General features: G+C 35.6%; 3 long non-coding RNA genes across 3 annotated transcripts; 1 reads left to right on the top strand and 2 right to left on the bottom strand.

Moving 5' to 3' along the window:
* The first annotated feature begins 10,754 nt into the window (after positions 1 to 10,754).
* Positions 10,755 to 13,498, top strand: LOC135083912 (uncharacterized). Its single transcript, XR_010259733.1, has 2 exons — positions 10,755 to 11,643; positions 11,730 to 13,498. It is a non-coding gene; the product is annotated as an uncharacterized LOC135083912 (long non-coding RNA).
* On the bottom strand, positions 12,599 to 15,598 carry LOC135083910 (uncharacterized). Its single transcript, XR_010259732.1, has 3 exons — positions 15,199 to 15,598; positions 15,004 to 15,084; positions 12,599 to 14,876 (listed from the first exon to the last, which is right to left on the bottom strand). It is a non-coding gene; the product is annotated as an uncharacterized LOC135083910 (long non-coding RNA).
* A 6,702-nt stretch (positions 15,599 to 22,300) lies between these two features.
* Positions 22,301 to 24,485, bottom strand: LOC135083803 (uncharacterized). Its single transcript, XR_010259704.1, has 3 exons — positions 23,974 to 24,485; positions 23,569 to 23,796; positions 22,301 to 22,810 (listed from the first exon to the last, which is right to left on the bottom strand). It is a non-coding gene; the product is annotated as an uncharacterized LOC135083803 (long non-coding RNA).
* Positions 24,486 to 24,746: the final 261 nt, after the last annotated feature.

The following is a 24,746-nucleotide window of genomic DNA, read 5'->3' as shown; positions in this document are numbered from 1 at the left end:
GTCCGTATTCACAAACACTACTATGAGGTTTCACATTACGCGTGGACGCACAGGGGGACACACGAACCAATGACAGAGCTCTATTCAACGCTGTGCGTTCGATTTGCTGCTTCATATAAGCAAGCATCGTTTGTGAATACGGGCGTTAGTCTCGTGTGTGGCATCTTTATTTATTTTTGTTAAAAGTGTCTATGTCAACGGGAAATTGTAAACTCTGTCAGTTTATAATATAACGCGTTAGATTGTAAACTAACAGTGGGTTAGGTTAGGTTAGATTGTAATTTAGCTACGTCAGATTATAATCTGACGGAATTCACAATTTTACGGTGACATCTATCTAGTATTATATTATCTGTGTCTATACCAATTCAAAATTCCAAAATGGCATCTTTCATGAAGTGTTTTCTCCTCAAAAACAAAAAACAGTTCAGTATCTTTTTATATTTTACAAATTAGGTTTATTACCTTGATAATTTTTCACTGTCCGCTCCGCAACAGCGTCTGTCAATAATGAATTAATTAAGAACCTTATTAAGTAGTATTGCGGGGTCCAGCGTCCTTAATAGCTACCTAGCGTCGCCACTAATTGCTTTGTTCATTGTAATGAAGAGCGGATTATTTGTAGAGATGCTAGATGTCGATAAACTATCGACGTACACTGATTAATCACAAAATATCAGAAACTATCACCTACAAACTTGAAAAATTTCAACGCTAAATAGCAGCTAGAATCTTTATAGAGTGTAGACATCCGCTAAGAACGGATTTTTACAAATTCCACTCCTAAGGGTGTAAAACGGGGTCCACACGTACGAAGCCGCGGGCGCCCGCTAGTATATTAATGTAGGATGTGAGTTTTAAGTAGGAGATTGGAGTGAAACCACACAAGACGGAGGAAAATGGTGACATCACTTTTATCAGAGGGCATGAAGACACACTTTGGGTCGTTGAGCCATCGGAGTAGTGCTAGGTTATCTTGTAGCCTAAAATACAACAAAAATATTGTCCTTTAATTTTTTACTTACTTAAATTACGAGAAATCTCTTGTCATTAATAAATAGCGAGACTATATCCATCTCTCGTTCTCACTGCTGAAACGTGTCTGAAACCTCTGTGTAACTAGGATAGTCTACAGCTTGACCGCCAATAAAAAACCAACCAGTGAAGGCCAGTTTGTCCAGGGAAAGTTAGACTGTCATTGGACCCGCAACGAAACTATTCAGAAGAACTTGAAGAAGATTTTTCCTAACCCGGATAAAATTTTATTTTGGCGCCCCCTCCAAGCTTTGCGATGCCTGTGTGTGTTCAAAAACAAAGTGGGCATTTCAAATTAACTATCAATAGAATATTAATTTTGCCCTCCGTGTCTGGGATTAAACTAAAGACCTCCGGAAACGGCAGACCGAATGCAAAAATAGGTAGAGCTGATCCAAAATTAAATACAGGAAGGATTTGTAGGGACACTCTATGTATGTGTTTACTCATAGATACGTGACATTGAATTACTTACCTAAATAAATACAAAATTTTACTGCAGAGGTCGTGGTTCGGCATCCATTTTAGACTAATGGTATTTGGAGGACCAAATCAATAGTGAAAATATTATTTAACAGTGTTTTATGTGACAAAAATTAAATTTATGCCTAAAATGATTATCTTTTAGGATTCAACACTAATTTTGAAAAGACAGTTTGGCGATTATAGAACCAATTTAATTAATTTTCAAGACATCTATGTAAATATAAAGTTGCATAAAATGGGCACAGAAACAAAGCGAAAGTCGTTAATTTTACTTTCTATTTACAGAAATAATAATTTTTCTTAGACTAAACTAATAATAACATACGTTTATAGGTACTCCTAAAAACCACGCGTTACGACGGAAATGTACAGAGCCGTTTGCTCGCAAGGATCACTCACACTTGACTGTTTTTTAAGTTAATAAACAATCATGTAAATATTTATCGTGGAAATTAATGTACGTCACTACCCAGCTCCTCAAGCATTACTCTTCCCGTCGCATTGGGTTCAAAATTTACATTTTATTCAATTAGGTTGGGTAAAGAAGCTTTTTTCCTCGTCAGCCTTAGAGCCAAAGCACACGATCAGAGTAAATACAAATGAGTAGGTCATCTTCAAAGAAACGCACGTAGATTAGCGGCGCTGAATTTTGTCAGTGTGTGTGTGCGCGCCGCATACGTATTGGCGCACTCACATACAAACCGCGCTCGGGCGTTTCTATGAAGATGACCTACTCATTTGTATTTACTCTGACACGATGCGTCGCGGCGCCGTACCGCTCGTGTGCCCGCCACAGATATTTCTATGTAAGACTTTAAGACGACGCAGCGACACCGCTCCGGCAACGCATTGTGTGCTTCGGCTCTTACAAGAGTATCCAAACGATGAAAAAGATTGAGAGCATCAAGGAATTATTAAAAGGGAGGATTGATTGTGCTTTGTGCCTTATTGAAGAGCTACTTGCGAATTTAATTATTTCCTTGTTGGATGGATTATTCCCTATATGATCGGACCGTAATAAAAAAATAAAAAAAAAAACTTCTTAATTGTCTGTGGTAAAAAACATGTCTGTGTAATTGTATGAGAAAATAAAACAACAGTGAACTTTAAAACCGTGTATAATTAACTAAACCACCAAATGGTCCTTCTGAGAACCGGATAGTAATCAAAGTAAAGTGTAATTATTGTTGAAATCAGTGTCAAAGTGGAATACCTATATAACTAAAAATACGAGTTTGTGAAAATGGCGGAACGTGTAACAAAACACATCATGGTGATGAACCAAAACTCTACAAAGATTGAGAAACTTTCCACCAATACGAGAAAATCACCTAAAGACAAGAGAACAAAAGGTTATATCGACACTCGCTTGGAAGCATTGAGAGATTATTGGTGTGAGTACACTAAAAGTTACGAGTCATTGACAGCAATAATAAACAACGAAACCTCAAAAAAAGATTATAATTTCGACATTGAGAAAAACTACGAATGCACAGAGGAAAATTACTTAGACCTGAAAACATGGCTAAAAGACAAGAAATATGATATTACATCAACCACAACCACAGTTAGTGAGCTTGACATAACCTCTGCTGAGATTTCAAAAATGAGACCAAAACTTCCATCAATAACGATACCGCAATTTTCAGGAGATTATAATGCATGGATGAGTTATAGAGACCTTTTTATCTCACTAATACATTGCAATGATCGCTTAACAAAAATTGAAAAACATCATTATCTAAAATCCAGTTTATCAGGAGAAGCCGAACAGTTACTCAAAAATTATTCATTAACTGAGGCTAACTATGATGATGCATGGAAAAAGCTAAATGAAAGATATGAAAATAAGCGAGTGATTGTGAATAATATTCTCAGTAGATTTCTATCGCAGAAAAAACTAACAACAGAGTCTGCCAAAGGTATTAAAGATTTATTAGATAATACTAGCCAATGTCTTACCTCACTAAAAAACATAGAGATAGATTCCTGGAATGCAATAGTGGTACATATCATAGTCTCAAAGTTAGACATAGAATCTCACAAACTTTGGGAGCAGTCTTTAGAAAATTCTACAAATATTCCCACATATGAAGAACTAAGTAACTTCCTTGAAAAACGATTTCGAACAATGGAAATGGTCAATCTGTCACAACCTCGAGAAGTTTATAAAAAAGATGTATCAAAATCTGTTCAGCATACACCAAAGACAACTACAGTGAAAAGTTTTGCCACTGAAGTCGAAAGCACTTGTACTTACTGCTCACAAAATCATTACATTTGCCACTGTAAAGAGTTTTCTGCATTACCTGTTTCTGAACGCCAAGATTATGTCAAGAAAAACAACATATGCTTCAATTGCTTAATAAAAGGTCACTCTGTGTCACATTGCAGACAAAGCACAAATTGCAAAAAATGTGGACGTAGACATCATACCTTACTACATTTCACAAGACCTTCACAAACAAATAACACCGAGAAACCTGAAAGTAACAAATCTACAGCAAAGGAAAATGATACTGAATCTGGCGCTTCTTGCAATCTCAGTGTCAACTTGAAGGCTGAAACAAATGATGACTTAGTTATATTAGCAACCGCTGAAATAAAGGTTGAGTCGAGGAATAGTGATACTTATACACTGAGAGCTCTTATTGACCAAGGGTCACAGGGCTCCTTTATCTCCGAAGCAGCTGCACAATTATTGAATCTTGACCGCACTCCTGTTATTGGCAAAATCTCCGGCATATCAAACTCATCAGTGGTCACTACAAAATCTATGGTGAAACTCACAATACACTCCACAAAATGTGAAATATCCACATTTGAAGTGAATGCATATGTACTCAAGAAACTCACTTCATTGCTGCCGTCTCGTGAATTCCCACAAGATACTTGGCCCTCACACATGCAGTTGGATCTAGCTGATCCAAACTTTCACAAGCCAGGATCTATCGACGTCTTACTTGGTGCCGACGTGCATGCTCACATCCTGCTACAAGGTCTTCGCAAGTATAATTCACTCATCGCACTCAACTCTCGTCTGGGTTGGTTGATTTCTGGAAGAGCCTCACAAACTGATGCTGCAACACTAGAACACAACATGGTAGTTACTCACACAAAATTGGAAGTAGATCAATTATTGAGACAATTCTGGGAAATTGAAGAGAATATACAGTACAAGAAACCAATGACAGAATTGGAATTACAATGTGAAGAACATTTTAAGGCTACTCACAAGCGCAATGATGATGGACGTTACATTGTGTCTTTACCGTTCAAAGATGATCCACCCACAAACCTCGGTGATGTTGAGTTCCTTGCTGTTAACCGCTTGCAACATATGGAGAAACGTTTCACACGCAACGAAGACTTCAAGGAAGATTATCACAAATTCATGAAACAATATGAATCACAAGGTCACATGATGATAGTACCTGAAAATGAGAAGAAAATAGAGAAACGTCACTACTTACCTCACCACGCTGTCCTCCGGCCGACAAGCTTGAGCACGAAGCTGCGAGTTGTCTTCGACGGAAGTGCTGTACCTGAAAAAGGAAAATCGTTAAACGAAGAACTTTTGATTGGATACCCATTACAACAAGATGTCAGAGACTTAATTACAAGATGGAGACAACATAAATTCTGTTTAGTAGCTGACATTCAAAAAATGTACAGACAGATATTAGTATCCAAAGATGATGTGGACTACCAGAGAATACTGTGGCGAGAATGCCCAACACAACCGATACAGGAATATAGACTACTCACCGTGACTTATGGAACATCATGCGCTCCCTTTTTAGCCATACGCACACTTCACCAACTCGCTGAAGATGAAAAACATGATTTTCCTGTAGAAGCAGAAATCTTGAAAACTGATCTGTACATGGACGATCTGATGACCGGGGCATCCAGTGAAGATGATGCTGCTGACCTTCAAAAACGATTGACTGAGTTGTTAGCACGTGGTGGTTTCCCTCTACACAAATGGGCATCAAATAGTAAAGCAGTACTATCACAAATTCCTGATCATGACAAAGAACTACAAAATGAAGTCCATATAAAAGTTGAAGATACCCTGAAAACTTTGGGTATTACATGGAACTCACAAACAGATAATTTTGAATTGAACATATGTGTAAATTTTGTAAATGATAATATCACCAAACGAAATGTATTATCTACCATTGCAAAAACCTTCGACCCACTAGGTTGGCTAACACCAGGTATAATAACACTTAAAATCTTCATGCAAAAACTGTGGTTAGCTGGCTTGGATTGGGACGAAGAGTTACCTAATGATTTGAAACAAGAATGGATTAATTATGTTAATCGTTTCACACACGCTGAAACCATTCAGTTCCCAAGATGGCTTGGAATCTCTAATAGTACAATGAAACTGGAACTGCATGGATTTAGTGATGCTTCCTGTGCTGCTTATGCTGGAGTTGTGTATCTCCGAGTTTGGGACAGTGATGCAGTTAAAGTTTATCTTGTTATGGCCAAATCGAAAGTTGCACCTGTCAAACAAGTTTCACTCCCTCGTCTCGAACTCTGTGGTGCAGTTCTCGTAGCAAATTTGATACAACATGTTAAAACTATACTTAATATACCAAATGAAAACATCTATGCTTGGACAGATTCAACCATAGTTCTGGCTTGGCTGCGTAAAACACCAATTACATGGACTACCTTTGTCGCTAATCGTACTTCAGAAATTTTGACACTTACAAATAGTAACCAGTGGCATCATGTTAGTTCCGCGAATAATCCAGCCGATCTGGCTTCACGTGGAGTATACCCAAGTGATTTGCAGCAGTCAGACCTGTGGTGGAATGGCCCACAATTTTTACAAAATTGTAATCCAATTGTAAACCATGAGAATGTAGTCCCAGTCACTGATTTGGAAATGAAAGTTAAAACTAAAGTAGAAGCGAATGTGAATGTTTTTGAAAATGCTGATACTATTTCTTATTTGAAACGATGGTCAACTCTCTCAAAATTGATACGTGTGACTGCTTATTGTTTGAGATTTATTAAACTGTGTAAATCAAAAATAAATAGGACACTGTTTGATGGACCCGCTTATCTGAGTTCTATGGAGCTTGACGACGCTTTTAACAGATGCATTAAGATGTCTCAATCTGATTCGTTTCATGAGGAAATTTCTTGCCTGTCACAGGGTAAGCGAGTTCACCAATCAAGTAAAGTACATGTACTTAATCCATACTTAGATAATAATGGTATAGTTCGTGTCGGTGGTCGACTTGCCAATGCAGAGATTTCAGATAATATGAAAAATCCTATTATTTTGAGTAACGATTCTAATCTTTCTAAACTTATTGTGTTAAATGCACATCTGAAATCTTTGCATGGAGGAAATCAACTCACTTTGAATGTTGTTAAACAAAAATTTTGGATAATTAGAGTCAAAAATCTAGTTAAAAGTGTACTTTCAAAATGTGTACCATGTTTTAAACAGAGAGCTAATCCCTCTGTGCCATTTATGGCAGATCTTCCTAAGTTTCGTGTCAAACCAAGTCGTCCATTTTTAACTAGTGGTGTCGATTTTGCTGGCCCGTTTGCCATGAAATTGTATCCTGGTAGATGTAAGAGAACTTGTAAGGTGTACATTTGCTTATTCGTATGTACCGTCACAAAAGCCATTCATCTAGAACTGGTTACTGACCTGACGTCAGCTGCCTTTATTGCTGCTTTTAGACGTTTTACTGCCCGTCGTGGCCACTGCAAGGAAATTTGGAGTGATCACGGCACCAATTTTGTAGGCGCGTCTCGCGACTTAAACATTGCCTTTCATGACTCAAAATCTAAACTTGTTGTAGAAATTTCGGAACTTTTGGCTAATGACAAAACGACTTGGTACTTTATACCTCCTAGTTCACCTCATTTCGGAGGGCTTTGGGAGTCAGGAGTTAAAAGTGTTAAGGGACATCTAAAACGCGTAATCGGACAAACTTTACTTACTTATGAAGAGTTTTCTACGCTCTTAACCCAAGTGGAAGCTTGCGTTAATTCCCGCCCTCTTACTATAGTAAATTCTACTCTTGATGAAGCTCCCTTAACTCCGGGACATTTCCTTATTGGGGAACCTTTAATTGGTGTACCGGAACCATCTTTAGTGGACGTAAAACTTAGCCCTTTGCATCGGTGGCATATAATTCAACGTATGGTACAATGTTTATGGCAGCGATGGCAGAATGAATATTTGACAACCTTGCAACATCGTTACAAATGGAACAAAGATCAGCCGGAAATCGCTATAGGTACCGTTGTATTAGTAAAGGATGATAGACTTCCTCCTGGAAAATGGCTTTTGGGGCGTGTTGTTCGGAAGCACCCAGGTGCAGATGGGGTAACTCGAGTTGTTTCTTTAAAGTATAAGGACGGTATTTTTAAAAGGCCAATTGCCAAATTGTGCCCTCTACCCCTGGATGATTCCAACTAGATTATTAGATTGGTGTCTATTCATTCCTCTATCTTGAAGGACTGTAATCGTCCTTGGGCGGCGGTATGGATGGATTATTCCCTATATGATCGGACCGTAATAAAAAAATAAAAAAAAAAACTTCTTAATTGTCTGTGGTAAAAAACATGTCTGTGTAATTGTATGAGAAAATAAAACAACAGTGAACTTTAAAACCGTGTATAATTAACTAAACCACCACTTGTATTTGGATTTCAAAACCTAGAGCGGCAAAATTCACACCACGTTGGGCGCCATAAAACCAAATCTTTAATTATGTTTAAACTGAATTTGTGCTTGTATACGGCAACCAATGACACTGTTATTGTTTGTTTGTACGATGACAGATTAATTTTACTTAAATAGCTTTCAAAAAAATCTCTTAATATCGCGACCGGACATATAAAAAATATAAACCAGAGGTGTAAATTCCACAAATTCACCAATCTATTCTAAAATAACATAAATTAATAGCTCAATAAAAATGTGAAACTGAAAACTTTTTTACAGTTTCATAACTGAATGCGTTGTGCGTGAGCTCTCGTTCCATCGCGTACCATTTTTTATCATTGACAGTCTATAACATGTTAGGGGCAGCTATTTGTCATTGTCGTCGGCCGTTTGGTGTAGTGGTTCGAAACGAACTACTATTCCGGAGGTAGCGGGTTCGATTCCCGCACAGTACAAACATTGGTGTGCATGCATGAACATATTAGTTTGTATTGGACTGGGTGTTTTCTATGTATAATAAGTATGTATTTACAAAAAAAAAGTATTTAAGTATGTTTATATCCGTTGTCTAGTACCCATAGTACAAGCTTTGCTTACTTTGGGACTAGAAGCGCAGTGTAAAATGTCTAAGGATATTTATTTATTATTTATTTATTTATTGTATTAAGGCGCCTGTATACTGCTGAGGTGTTTGACGGTACCTACTATTGTTTTATTTTGGAGGAGCTATAGTCTGGTCTGCGAGCACGTAGAATTTTGTCCAATGACCCCAAGCTACCCATCCTTATTGCTCGCGCTTTCGCGCGCGCACACTCACTGCGGCTGCCCGTTGCACAGTCGCGACAGCAATATAATTACGCGCGAGCGATGAGGATCGCGCGCGCACACTCACTGCGGCTGCCCGTTGCACAGTCGCGACAGCAATATAATTACGCGCGAGCGATGAGGATGGGTAGCTTGGGGTCATTGGACAAAATTCTATGTGCTCATAGACCGGGCTTTAGTAGGAATATTCATTCCATTTTCTGTACGACAGTAGGATCTGTGATCCGCGCAGATTCGGAGCTCTACACAAAGCCTAAAAAATCTAAATAATCCTTGAATGTGTCAACTGCCTTATCATGCAGGATTGTAAAGAAATCTGTTCCATATTGGAAATGTTGTACAGCGGTTTCTTCTTTTGCAAATCTTTTTGAAATCCAAAGGAGATGTATTCAAAAAATGCTGCAAATTAAAATGGGCAATTCTGTTGCAGCAGGTAGGAGAAGACCGACGAAAGGTGAGAGTAAATAACTTTTTTCTTCATTCTTCTAACTGGGTATAAAATACAAATTAAATATGCAGATGTGGAGGAGCTTTAAGAGTACCGACTCAAATTTGTTATAACAGAAATTACTCGTATACATAGGTACATAAAAATTGTTTCGTGAAGTCTGTCTTTACGAATAGGCTTAGTATTTAGACAACTGAATTCCAAGTAGGTACTAAGATGACAAGAATTTATCAAATAAGAGAAATATAGCTTTTACAATAAGTTTAAACTCTATAAATAATACAGCTTTTATCATGAGCATGGTTCAATAAATAACATTGTTAAATGTATTTGTTATGTAATACGAATTTACGTAAACGTAAACACAACTTCAGAGGCGAATGAGCGCGTTTGAAGGCATATTTCTCTAGAGACGATAATAAAACTAGATAACTCGATCAGCTGCTTGGCTGCACATCAATACGGTTTGATCCTGCTGACGTAAGGCTGCGGGCACATGAAGTGTGGTGCGGTGGATGGGATACAGTGTTACGAGGGTGGGATTCTTCTTGGTAAGACGCTCTTGCAAACACATGGCAGGCGTGCAGCAAACGTGTAGCACGAAACGTCTAAATTGAAAGCGCCCTTAATTCATAACCGGTCAAAACCACTTTTGACTGTAAAAATCAGGCAAAAGTAACTAAGTAGTTTTGACTGATCCTCTTAGTTAAAACCAATATTGACTGATTTCTCCAGTCAAAACTGTTCTACTGTGCTATTCGATTCACTTATTAAACGCTTGAAAGAAGAGTTATAAAAGCTAAAATAAATGTGAAAATCTCATCGTTCTAAAGAATAAATCTTAATAAAATGACATTTTGTATACGATGGTATTTATGGTGATTGTATCTATGATAGTCTCATACGTGCTTTGTAGTAGTCACAAAGTGTCATGTGAACTCAGTGGGCTAATTCAAACGTAGATAGAGAATAGAGGTAGATGGGTCATTAGCGTACACCTGAGTGAGATAGCAATATATCTACATACCATATCTATAGCTACAACAATAGACTTAGTATTGGCTACGTTAAAAATTACCCTGATTTTAGGGGTAAATAGGTGAGGAATATTTTTTTAATTAATTAGAAAGCTACGCTCACCCGGATGCTACTTTATACCGCCAAAGTATCTAATTCCCATGGGAAAACTCATTAGGTAAGCTGCGGGTGAAACTGAGGCGCAAAATCTAGTAAGTAAGTATTAGAAAGAAAGAAAGAAAGAAAGATACATTTATTACAGTGGACATCACACAAATACAGGCAATTACATAGACATGACAGTGGCACATAATAATAAAAGAAGAAAAAATAAAAACAAGAGTAAACTGAGCAGTGCCACCCATTCACCAACAAGATGCCCACTGCAACGGGACCCCACTCAGCATATGCCGTGGCCCACGGTGACGAAGGCCACGGCACTGGTTTTCAGTGTGCCCCATGCCGAGTGAGGGTCACGGACCATTGGTAAAATAAAAAATAAATAAAAATAAAAAAGCTGCATAAAATTGTCTAGATAAACATACATAAATAGTAATATTAGTGCACAGATAAATACAAAAGGCGGGAAATCGGTAAGGATGATATGACTACGTTTATTAAGAATACTAATGAAAAGAATACTAATAAAAAGATAAAACTGTTTGTATAGGTGTGTGTGTAGTAATTGTGTTAATGTGTAATATTCGTAAAGAGTGACATTGTTACGCGTTGTTGAGTGTCTCGACGCCCGCAAAACCGGTTTGTGCAATCGAATGATTGATTGCGCGCGATTCGACAATTTAGTTCATCCCATATTGTTCCGAGCGTTACACGCGCACCTACAAACAAAAAATAAAAAAAAATAAAAAGTAAATAAATTCCAGCAGTATTGGTCGTCTAAACATATAATTCAATTTCAATTAGTGTCAAATATATAGTTATGATGTCATTAGAAATAAAATAATAATCATGAAACAAGTATTTAATATGGTGTTATAATGGTGTTACAAATAGTATGTCCGGAGAGAAAAAATTTCAATTTTCAAGTAGTGATGTCAGGCTACAGCAGTCCCGATCGTCTTGCCCACTTCCGTGCTTGATCGTCTGAAACCTTTAGGTAAGCATACAAGTAACCTACTCCAGTATTTGTTCGTTAAAAATGTGTTCCCGGTATTTCTTTTTAAAAGTGTACAATGTTTGCAGACGACGTAATGGCGGTGGCAAGTCATTCCAGCACTTGGAGGCGGCAAACCTGAAGCTACCCCGGAAGGCAACGGTTCGGTGCGGCGGAAGAACGAGAGTGCTGCTGGAGCGACGGGTCTTGTGCGAGTGGAATTCCCTTGTCCAAACTAATTTATCTAGTAGATAAGTCGGAGTGTTGTTTTTCATCATACCAAAAAGCAGTGCCGCGAAGTGCAACGCCCTGCGTGAGTTCATTTTTAATATTTTAGCATTAGTTATATAAGGCGTAACGTGTGTTCAAAGTCAAAGTCAAAATTTCTTTATTTGTTTAGACTAATAAATAGTTCTTACAAATCGTCATTTTGCTCTTAAGGAGCCTCTACATGTCTCATAATCTTTTTACCCTACCAGCGCTTCGAGACCAACATTTGGCAAGTGCTGAGAAGAAGCGCCGCAACAAACTCAGTCACCACTGTCTGCCGGTTAATATAAATAAATAGAAATAGCAGTAGTAGGTACATTCGATTCAGGATGTTCTCGGCGGGATTGAAAAACAAAAACGGGCGCATGCATTTTGCACACGTTGGATAGTTTTCTTGGTACGCGCCAGCAGTCGGGGGCCATAGACCACGTCCATATAGTTGAACTTAGATAGAACCAGAGAGTCGCATAATTTAATGCGATTGTCAGTAGAAAGATATTTACGTATTTGATATAATACTTTATAGGTATTACTATAAAGGTGAAGTGAAAGTTTGTGTGTATGTATGTATGTTTACCTTTTTACGCTTAAACAACTGGATGGACTTGATTGATGGCGTGTGCGTGCAAGCTTTTTTCTATATTTTAGAGGTTAAACTGAGTTTTTGAGGATTTAAATAAAAAACCACTTTAATATAATACTTTAATCAGTATCACTGACCCTTAAACAAAATTAATTTGTTATAAAAATTCCTGACGATGTCAGACTTTTCTGAAAGCTTTTTAGCTGCATAATGTATTCGAACTTTCAGATACTTTAAACTTATGGCTTTAACTAAGAGCGAATAGTGACAGTCAAGAAATGTTTGTTGTTTAAAATGTGAAGTCTTGGAGAAAAAATGATATCCTAAACAGTATTTAAGACTTTCTTGCATTAGCTCTATTAAATGATTTTTTTTATAAAATCCTTTATTCCTACGAAATATAATTTCACAAATTTCGCATATTTTTATGATATCTACTGTAGGATAACACAGTCCGCCTTTGTCTTTTTTCAATTGTAGGCTAACATATTTAGTATTACATACTATAGCTGACACACATTCCTCACAGTTAAGTTCTTTTTTCAGTTTGCTTACAACAAAACCAGCTATGTATATAATTATATGTTTAGAAAATTCAGTCAAAATACTTGGGTCTGTTAAATAGTCGTGATCTTTCATTAATATATTTTCAACCATTTCTGTATTTACAGGTTCATTATCAATTAATCTATTTTTCTCAGATGTTTTATTTATTGCTAATTCAGGTTTCGTTAGCGTTAAAATGTTTATATGTTCGAGAGGAATACAGTTTCCTGACGTTATATGTTTAATTTCTCCATGTACTAACATCCTCTTAAAGGCAGATTTAAACTGTTGTGCAGATGGATTGTTGTTAAATCCTCCTTTAGCCCTGATGGCACTAAAAAAATACTCTAGATGGTCCTGACTCATTTTGTATGTGCTCAGAAATTGGAGGTTATTATTTACCACCTGAGTTTCGTAAAGTTTAACAACGCTTTTAATACAAATAACAAATCCCATAAATCCAGTTTTTCTTTGGGATTGCATAATATTTATACCCCCTAATTTTAAGTTCGTCAAATATACAACCATCTCGTCTAAAAATTGTTTGATTTCGGGAAAAATTTTCTGAGATAATGGTTTTTTGTAAGTATATGCTTTAAGATTTCTAGAATTCAACACATCAAATAAATTATTCATTTTTCGAATAAACTCAACAGTCCCTGCAGAATTCTTAAAAGTGGTGATATTCAACTCTGTATCGCAAAACTCAATCGCATTTGCGACGGATTCACTCATGACTTGAGCTGCCAGCTTCACCTTCATTACTTGTTTAACGAAATTGATATGAGATTTATTTAATTTGTTACCCAAGTGTAATCCTTCGTTGTCCTGAAGTTCTACAAGTGATCTTACATACTCCCAGGATATAACACGGCCGTGCGGATCAATGATTGGCCCCTTTTCACCTAGCGTATTTCTCACTAACTTGAGCATGTGCGAGGGATCTGGGAATATTACGATTTTATGGTTGCCCACAGTAAAAGTAGGGTCAATTAAGTCGGTGCTGTCTAATTTGCACCCTAAAATTTTTGCCATCGACAAATTTGCGGCGCAACCATCAAAAGTTACTGAGAGTATATCAACCCCACAGTCTTGACTTAATGTCTCAATGCAAACTTTTATTAAACCTGCTTTCTGTTCAGCACTTATACCGTTTATCAAAAAATATCCTAATGGTATCTTCCATGATCCGTTCATGCATGTAAGCATGAAAACTAGTGCATCTTTGGCTAGCTGGTCATTATCGCTTACAACTCCATTCCCGAAATTTACAAAACCTATGCAGTTATTTCCATCAAAATTAACCCCTTTCCTAATTGCCATCTCATCAAAGCTTAAGGCACATAAAGTTTTATGTAACGGGTTTTTATTTTTATTTATTTCATGTAATATTTTTACCGCTTTAATAGACTCAGATGAAAAACCAGGATCCCCATCAACGCACTGGTACCATCGCGACAATGTACGCGTATGGGGCAAACAGGTGTTGAACTGTTCCAACAAAATTGTAAGCTTTTGGACTTATATAATGGAGAGTTAAAGCGAATTTCCGCAGCTCTGGAGTATACTTTCTGGCAGTACTATCTTTACATAAGAACTTTTTCAAGAAATCTCTATTTACAACATCTATTGAAGACAATAAATCTGCACTCTCTTGATTAATCAATGAACGCGTTTTTAATTCCTGTATGACTGTACACATTTCAGCCGTTTTCTTCTGCAAACGCCAGGTTTTGGATCGCAAAGCTGCTAATTTCTTCTTTCTTTTTTCTCCAACAGCTGTTGTTTTTTCCAATTTCTTAATTAATTTTTTCTTACGAGGAGTTATCTTTGGAGTCTGAAACAAAGGAATTAAATGTATAAAACGCTACATAGTTACAATGGAAGTAAATCCAAACTATTTTATAAAACTCTTGTAAAAAAATTATTCAAGCCTCGTGTAATGAATGATATACAAAACCTACCATGTTTTTTTCTATTTCTATTTCCATAGCAACTTAAGGTGGTAAAACTGACACGTCATCTGTCATGGATGCAGCATCGGGCTGAAAGTTAAGATCGATATTAGAATAGAAAATTTCAATATTAATAAATCACAAAAGCAGTGTGTACACGTAAAACGTGCATTATAATAATAATGATGAATTAATAAAACGCACCATTGTGTTTTCTATTTCTATCTCCATAGCAATGTCTTCAGGTGGTAAAATTGTAGTCGTCACGGACGTAACAATGGGCTAAAAGTTAAAATTAATGTTAATATTTTTCTTTACTATAATTTAGCATTAGTCAGTAATTACTTAGGAATATTTTATAATATCATACATGTATAGTTATTATGCAAATGTTACGTTATATATTATATACGTTACGTTACATATTATAATGTTGTCTAAAATAAAAATATAAAGGACTGGCCGTCTCGAAATCCGAGGAACGCGGGTTCGAACCCCGCCGGCGCCGCTCGACTATTGTGGTGAGCCCACTCGTAACACAAGCATATTATTATTTAGCTTACCTCGAGGGGCTAACGGGACTATACTAATAATCTTTTAAGAACTATTTATTAGTCTAAACAAATAAAGAAATTTTGACTTTAGACTAAAAAAAAAATTGTGTCATCACTACAGTTTAAAACAAAGTCGCTTCCCGCTGTCTGTCCATCTGTCTGTCCCTAGCTACCTATATATATAATTATGCTCCCGGCCCTCACTTCCCTCTCTCTCCCGGCCCTCACTTCCCTCTCTCTCCCGGCCCTTACTTGCCTCTCCGTCCCGGCCCTCACTTCCCTACATCTAGGGTTTCTGCTCGAGCCTTCTCGAACTCGAGAAAACTCGAGAAATTTGGCTTCATTCGAGACGAGAAAAAAATGACCGGAGCTCGAGAATTCTCGAGTTTCGATTTTGAAGCTTAAATACTCTTGAAAGCTTGAGTTTTCTTAGACAAAAGTAAGTTTTTAATTATTTAATAGGTTAACGTTGCTTTTAGACTGGCCTAGTCTTCCTTTTTTAACTGATTTGATTTGCAATTAATGATCTCAATCGAAACTAAGTAATAATGTTTACCTACGAGTATGCTATACCTATTTATTATGTATGTTTAACTCTGACTGATTTAAATACCGAAAAATTTATTAACTGTCTGTTAGGTTAGGTACTTGTGCCTCGTCGTAAAGTTTATTCAAGTCTTTATCCTAAAGAAATTAAAAAAATATTAAAAATTGTTTTTTGTTTATAAAAAAAACTATTCATCGTAATTTTGCTATTTGGACTTATGTCCTTTGGAAAACAAGTGATTCAATTGTAGCTCCAGATTTTTTATTGTTATTTATCCTTAAAGTACACGCGACTTTATGACTTTTGTTCCTTTAGTTAATAACGAAGTTAGGTATGATTATTATTTAATATTAATTATGTAAAAAGATTTCATTTTTTGTTTGTTTCCTTACCAAAATAAGTGGTACTAAATTCTAATATTGATTGTTGTGCATTAAAGTAGGTATATTAGATTAAAAAACCTGTGTTTTTATTAAATTTCAACCGATTTCAACAGTTTTAATTATAAGACTCGAGACCCGAGAAAACTCGAGACTTTCGCCTCGAGAATTCCCGAAACTCGAGAAAAAAAATAGGTCGAGAAATCAGAAACCCTACTACATACATACACTTACATACACACAAAAATACAAAAATTAAAAACTTTCCTCTTAATAATATTAGTATAGATTATTAGTATTAGTATAAACATAGATTATTAGTATAGAATAGACAAACATACCAAAGACTCAAATGCTTGTATCTCTATTTCCAAAGGTTTTTTGGATGAACCTGGTTGATCATGTTGAGGTACAGTCTATGGAAAACACAGGTAAAATGAACATCAAGTTGAAAATTATAATTATACAAATAAATACAAAATTAGTTTTTATTATTATACTAGCTGACCCGGCGAACTTCGTACCGCCTTAGCGTAGAGATTTTCTTTATATTTTTTTCCGTAAAAACCTTGTACAGAGTATTAGAAAACTACAAAAAAAAAATCAGCCAAATCGGTCAACCCGTTTTCATGTTATGTCGTGACAACGGAAAACGGGTTTCATTTTTATATATACAAGGTGTTAGGTAAATGGGTATATGAGCCGACACTAGCCCATGTTAACATGGTCATATAAATGTTATGGTGAAGTCAGAAATTGGATATCTTCATTTTAATTATTTTAATTTTCATACAAATCGGATTTTATAAACTTTATTTTGTATGAAAATTAAAAAAAATAAAATGAAAATATCCAATTTCTGACTTCACCATACCATTTATATGACCATGTTAACATGGGCTAGTGCCGGCTCATATACCCATTTACCTAACACCCTGTATAGATAGATAGAAGATATGTTACGGTTAATGTGATAAATTGAAAATTATTAATAATAACCGGTTATTATGAATAATTACCGACAGTCGCGGTAAAAGTGATAAATTAATCACATTTAACAGTGATTATTTAATAATTCAACCGTAGTACTAACAAATTTCATAAAAGAGAACAACATCTTGTGTACGTGCTCGTGTACAGCCAAACTTTTTAACGTTTTTATATCATTATATTAATATAATTTGGCACTAAGCCGCCTATTTAGTTTTATACACACATAAATGACCTCGTATTAATCACATTTACCAAATCATGCGGTAATTATTAATAATAACCGGCGATTATTCATAATTTTCACATTTATCACTTTGACCGTAACATATATTTATATGATAATTTACAAACAACTTTACTTACATCATGAATGAAAAGTGTAGGTTTTGCAGACTGCCTTAAAAATATGCCTTTTTTCTTAGCCTGAAAGCATCTGGATTCAAAATGTCTGGAACATATTCGAGAATGTTGACTTGGATGCCAATGTACTCGGCCCGTACACTCCGTCCATTTATTTCTTAAACTTGGTTCATTCGGGAATCTAAAAACAAAAATACATGAGGGAAAATTGACTAGGCCTGCTGGTATCCCCAGCGGCTTATAACCCGACTAATGACAGATAACACGTATTATCATAATGAATCTTCTGGCACGTGATGACTTTCACTTCAGTCGGTTATTACCCAATTTAAAGGTTTAGAATAATCAAATTTTTAACATAATTACGAGAAAACTTACATTTCGGTAACATCAAACAATCGTTTTCTTAATGTTATTACCTTCAGTTACCATATAATAGCGAAAAAATGCTACTTACCGATGAAAGGTTATGTTTGGTTCTTTTCGTTCACTACGGCTTTTACAACCAAATAAACAACAATTCACCATTACTGCAAACGAAATCACACAAAATACTGTGTAGAACAATGTTCTGATTGTTTTATTTGACATGAAATCACTATAAATTGATGAAAAACATCAAAACACCACGCAATTGTCTGCCACCAAAGCAAATGGTGGCAAACATAAAAATCCGATACGCAAGCGGAGACAAAAAAAAATGTTTTGTCCTGCTCTCCCATATTTATCTGACATATAAGCTTTCTCACTCTAATTTTTTTTTTTTATTAGTAGCTTATCTATACTCTATTCTCTATCTACGAATTCAAATGCATTTGTCGAGAGTAGAAATCGTCTGTCAAATAATTTTCTAGTAATCAATTTTGAACTGATTGTCAAGGTAATACAGTTGAAAATTGAATATCAAAGCCAGACTACGCCTAATGTCAGATCAGCCGATGGTAGATGCCAAATTTCCAATATCGCGTACGAAGACGGAGAACTTTGTCAATATAGTGGTACATAAGGGTCATAATTAGTGGATGCCGACGATTTTCGCGCTGTCATCTCAACGACTGCCCACCCTTGTCGTTAGAGCAGTCGACTGGATAGAAAGCATGGAATTAACATGGTGATTGATAAACTAGGTGCAAATAAGCATAGGTATTTTATAACCACAGAATGCTTTTTGCTTAAATTTGAAAATAAAGGATATTGTTCTGCGTCCATACATCGTTCGCCCCAAGACCCCCAAGCAATGAAATAATGATTTTTATATGTGAAATTACTTAACGATTGTCACCTTATACTCCACTAGCTTTTCGCTCGCGGCTTCGCGCGCGTGGCCTACATTAGGTACCTACATATTTTACGGAACCCTATTATTTTCCAAAATAAAATTTAGCCTGTTACTCGTGGATAATGTAGCTTTCGAATGGTGAAAGAATTTAATAAAAACGGTCCAATAGTTTTTGAGTCTATTCATTACAACCAAACAAACAAAGTTTTCCTCTTTATAATATTAGTGTAGATACTTAAAGCACGGATAAGCGGGAGAATCGTTACAATAGGAAAAATGCTTCAGATTTTGAGGTTATTAGCATAACAGAAGTACATTTCCATTTTCTATCTTCTATAGGTACTTATAATAAATCTGTAGAGAGGTCAACTCTGTACATGAAATATATTTTCAAAATAACTATCAGGGGGTGATACTGATGCCAAAAATGCAATCAGTAAAATTTTTGTCTGTCTGTCTGTCTGTATGTTCCTTATAGAAACAAAAACTACTCGACGGATTTTAACGAAACTTGGTACAATTATTCTTCATACTCCTGGGCAGGTTATAGTATACTTAGGAATTCCCACGGGAACAGGAATTAGCGGGAAAATCCTTTTGTATGAAAAATCTAAACCGCTTAAGTTAGACGCTTGAAATTTGACATGTAGGTATCTTAATAAACTTAAAGCTTAGTTACAACAGGATATTGCAAAATTCCCACGTGAACGGGAAAAAACATTTGAACGAAAAAATCTAAACCGCGTAAGATAGATGAAGGGGGTAAAACGGGATCCACGCGTACGAAGTCGCGGGCGGCCGCTAGTTGCTAATTTTTTTTTTTTTTATTTTTTTTTTATGCTAGACAAGGCAGGTATTTTATTAATAAAACTATTTATTGTCAAGAATTATATGTATAATAATGCGAATTCCCGTTCCCGTGGGAATTAGTTTACTAAAGTACCTAAGGTAAGTGCCCCCTACTTCGGTATATTAAGGCACTTACGACTTTAACATTTTATTTAAAAATAACCAAGCATGATATCAGTATGAAAGCTTTTGTATGCTAAACTTTGGTCTTTTGACAGTAACTTAATACAAAAATTATAGTTATATAGTTTGAACTTTTTTTAATATTAATTGTTCTGTGGACCTCTTGTTTGGATCCTGTTTCGTGATAAAATTTTACTCTGATTCTAAGTTCGTGAACTCATGTCCTCTATTTCGGGATAAGGTTTTATGGATGAATTAGGATATTTTAATAATGATTAAGGGTTTAATAAATTTAAAAACGAAAATATACATTTAGAATAAATGAATTGTGTGAAATTGACGATATTACTTACCTGAAATATTTATGAGAAATAATGTGAGTCTAGCTAGGTACGTACCTACGTATAAAATTTTGATTTGTTAATTCTAACAATATGTGAAAATATTTATATAACCATTAGAAATGTGGGGGGGGGCTGCCCCCCCCCCCCTTCGTACCCATGAAATTTTGATTTGTTATTTCTGACGATAAGTATGTGAAAATATTTATACAAGCCATTAGAAATTTGGAGGGGGGGGGGGGCTGGCGCCCCCCCTTCCCCCTAATCCCATCTCTGGAGCTGCTTCAAGTGAGGGTAGCCCCCCCTGAAAATAACCCCAGATACGCCAATGATTCATAATAAAAAGTAAGTAATTAATAAATTTTTTATCTAGGTAGGTAGGTCAGTATTAAAAAAACTAAAAAATATGTCGATTTCTTTGATGGTATGTATTATAAAAGTACCTAACACTATACATTTATATATCACGAACTTGGAAAAAAGTAACATTAATACGGTTTCTTGTTTCGTGATATTGATTATTCCAAATTCCCCAAGTAAAATTCATGGATTTTTGTCAAATTGTGTCAATTAACTATTATCTATCCCATATATTACACAAATAAACAAAGATAAATAAAACAAATCGAATTAAAACCAAAATTGCACTGGCCTACTTATGCTAATTTATCTTAAAATTGGTCATTTATGTGAACTTCAAACTCGTGTCATATAAATTCTAGTGAACGAAACATATACCGAATTTAGGTCATGAGAAACTTAAATAAATGCATTATTTGTTTCATAACTTACATTTAAATTATCATAAATAATTATTTATAAACCAAGCATCAAAATGTTATCCATAATATCCTTGATTCGGTAGTGTCACGAAATAGGGGACACCCGAAAAATAATATGTACGCTATTTCGTGAGTCAATTAATAGCAATTTTAAAGGAATTCTACGTTTCCTTATAACTTTTTTCTAAGCCAAATCAATTGTCAAGGAACACATGAAACCACTATTACAAGTTTTATTCAAATGGGCGTTCCTTCGCCTTTCTATAAGCTTAAGAAGTTGGAGCGCTAACCTTAGGGTGAGAGCAACCTTTGCACGCCGCACGGCTGTTTTTGGCTCTCTGAGAGTTTGAAGCTTCGTATTGCTCTCATTTTTGGAGCCACAATGTTGGTACTTGGTTTTTTAGATAGCTTAAATAATAGAGTTTTTGTAGTAATGAAGAATTTTAATAAATAATATTCCATTTGCTTATTATTTGAGCTAGAAAAAAAACTTACGAACTTACGTACTATCACGAACTAGTAGCCGTTTACCTTACGTGCGAAATTTAAAGCGTCTAACTTAAGCGGTTTAGATTTTTCATACAAAAGGATTTTCCCGCTAATTCCTGTTCCCGTGAGAATTCCTAAGTATACTATAACCTGCCCAGGAGTATGAAGAATAATTGTACCAAGTTTCGTTAAAATCCGTCGAGTAGTTTTTGTTTCTATAAGGAACATACAGACGGACAGACAGACAGACAAAAATTTTACTGATTGCATTTTTGGCATCAGTATCACCCCCTGATAGTTATTTTGAAAATTATATTTCATGTACAGAATTGACCTCTCTACAGATTTATTATAAGTAGGTATAGATATGTAGGAGAGACGTCTTAATTACACTTTAAATCGTAGATCGATAAAGAACCCCTTTGTCAAACCGTATGAATAGCAGCAAATTTAACTTTGCGTATTGGAAAAATAGGAATGCCTACGGAAAAGCCAAACATTTTTTAAAAAGAAGTTAATATATTTTACTTACATTTAAATCCAAAAATATCTTTATTCCGACCCAAGGGTAAGTAGGCAGTTATGTAGGTATAAATGAAAATACGTATGTAGGTACTTATTATTTATTAATGGTCATGTTCTACATTTTCTATTAAATATGGGCCCAATACATCAATGATGTCGCCATCACAACAAAGTACCATAAATGGTTTAACGAGATTCCGATATTTGTATAGGGAATAAGTTTTTTTTTTTGGTATGCATAATTGCTACTTTTTTGCACATAAATGTATGTATGTACCATCCATGATGACAATAGCCTTTCTTTGTGGTAAATCGTTTCCTGGCTTCCCGAAAAGAGACTGGAACATAAAGGTTTCTTTGGGCTACTTCCTCTCTACTAATATGTTGTAACCCTAAATGTGCTGGTACGAAATGTTCCTCCATCATACTGCGTGCTTTCATTACATATTTTGTAAGAGTACTCCTTGAAATGCCAAGTAATGTAGCTATTCTGTCATCTGAATCACCGGTCCTCAGCTTCATTAAATAAGCACCAACTGTAGTAATTCGTGCTCTCTGATAGTATCTATGGCAAAGAAGATCTGAAGGACGAATCTGAAAATAAAATAAAACATCAGATTCACAGTTCAACAATAAGAAGAGCAATATTATATAGGATTAACGACTTTTGTGTGTAACGGAATAGTAAGATGAGTGATGAAAGATAATTTATGATTTGAACGCTGAATGATGAGGAATGATTGGTCTATGGAGGAAACGAAAGGGATGAATGAGGAACGAGGATTGAGAGTGAGAATAGTGGTAGTTTAAAAGAGTAGTCTGTTGTTATGCAGGAAGTATAAATAAAACTTTACTGAGTTTATTTGGCTCAGGGAATTTTTAACTGGCTTTATAATAGTAAAAATTATGTTTAATATTATGTAAGTAATAATATTGCAATATTTTAATAATATAAGTCTATTTGTATTATACAGGGTGGAAACGATAAGTGATCTATAACACTTTTAATATTGTGTGGCTGGCATACATTTAGTATGGAGGCTGAAAACATTGAATTTTCGGATAGATCCAGTTAATTCTGTAACTATTTACTGATACCGTTAGAAAGAGCTCGTGAAGCACTTTCAGGATGAGTAACCAGTTTTTCGATATCTTGTGTAGTTTAGAAATAATCGAGTGAGATCACTTATCGTTTCCACCCTGTATAACCTGTATGGATGAGAGTAGTGGCAGATTGAAAGCAATGGAAGGAGTTGAAGGATGGGAAGGCTGATTCGGAAAAAACCTTTTTTATTATTATAATAAACCGGCATAATTATTTTTATGTATTATAAAACTGGCAGGGCTCTTACCTCTCTGGGTTGAATCCAATTTCGAACAATGTTTAATATATCTTGATTATTCTCTGTATCCAAACAATGACTTCAAGTTCGCAATAATGAACAACCACATCCAACACAAACTTGTTGGTGACCTACCGGGGCACCGGTTGGCATATCTGGAGAGTCTTGTGAAGTAGGTGTGGTATCTCTTTGCAATAATGAGTGACAAGCCCCACAGATGTAGTCATTTGCAGTAACCTGTTTAAAAATAATAATAATTAGAAATAAGTTTAAAAAAATTATCAGTTTTTTAATGTCCCACACTTAAATTATTTTATTTTAGTATTAATTTACAGAAACCAATAACTTTACAAGAATTAGACTGATTGTATAGCCAATAACATTTTATTAAATAAGGACTTTAGCGTGCATTACCTCTAATGGAGTTAGTCGTTCCACAATTATGTTCCTGATGTTAATATGATGTTGAGTGTTAGTTCTCAGGGACATGAGCTGATGTGAACGTGTTCTAGGCTCTAGTGTTCTACTGCAAAGCACACATTTTCTGCTAAGATTTGAAGTAGATGCATTTGTGTTGTATCTTGGGCTTGGGTCCAACATGTTATGCATATAAGATCATGAGCTGTAACCTGTAAAAATAAATAGATTCATTGCATGCCATGCCACACATACTCCTGTGCGTTGAATAAATTGAGCCGCAAACCATTAAAAAAATGATAATTCAATATTATGTGCTGTTAGTAGAATTTTGGGTCAGAGGGTAGGGTTAAACAGCTTTAGTAAATAAGCATTGTTGTTATAATAATTAATTATGACGTGTTACAAACTTAGTTACAAAAAATAATAATCTAGTAGTCTTAGTTCCAAAAAACAAAACAAAACAAGCTTTCATTGAGAGCAGGGAGATAGTGTCAAAGTAAATAATTCCTTAGATTTACACCAAAACCAGCTGGATTGTCAACATAATTGTTGTTTCGCTCATGCCTCCATTGCGCTGTACCATCGACTAGTTTCTTACAATCGAATCGGGCCTGGCTGTCCACACTGTCCAGGGTTGAACCACAGATAATAGCGGAACATTCATTTCAAGACAACCCGCCATGAGAATGGCAATTCAGAAGTTTGGCAAGGCTAGTACTTATTCATAAGATTGCAGAGCAAAATGTAGGTACTTACCGATCGAGGTG

The sequence above is a fragment of the Ostrinia nubilalis genome, chromosome 24, assembly GCF_963855985.1.
Source record: "Ostrinia nubilalis chromosome 24, ilOstNubi1.1, whole genome shotgun sequence".
Lineage (NCBI taxonomy): Eukaryota > Metazoa > Arthropoda > Insecta > Lepidoptera > Crambidae > Ostrinia > Ostrinia nubilalis.
Note: the sequence above shows the minus strand (reverse complement) of the source record. Positions and strands in the feature narration are given on the sequence as shown.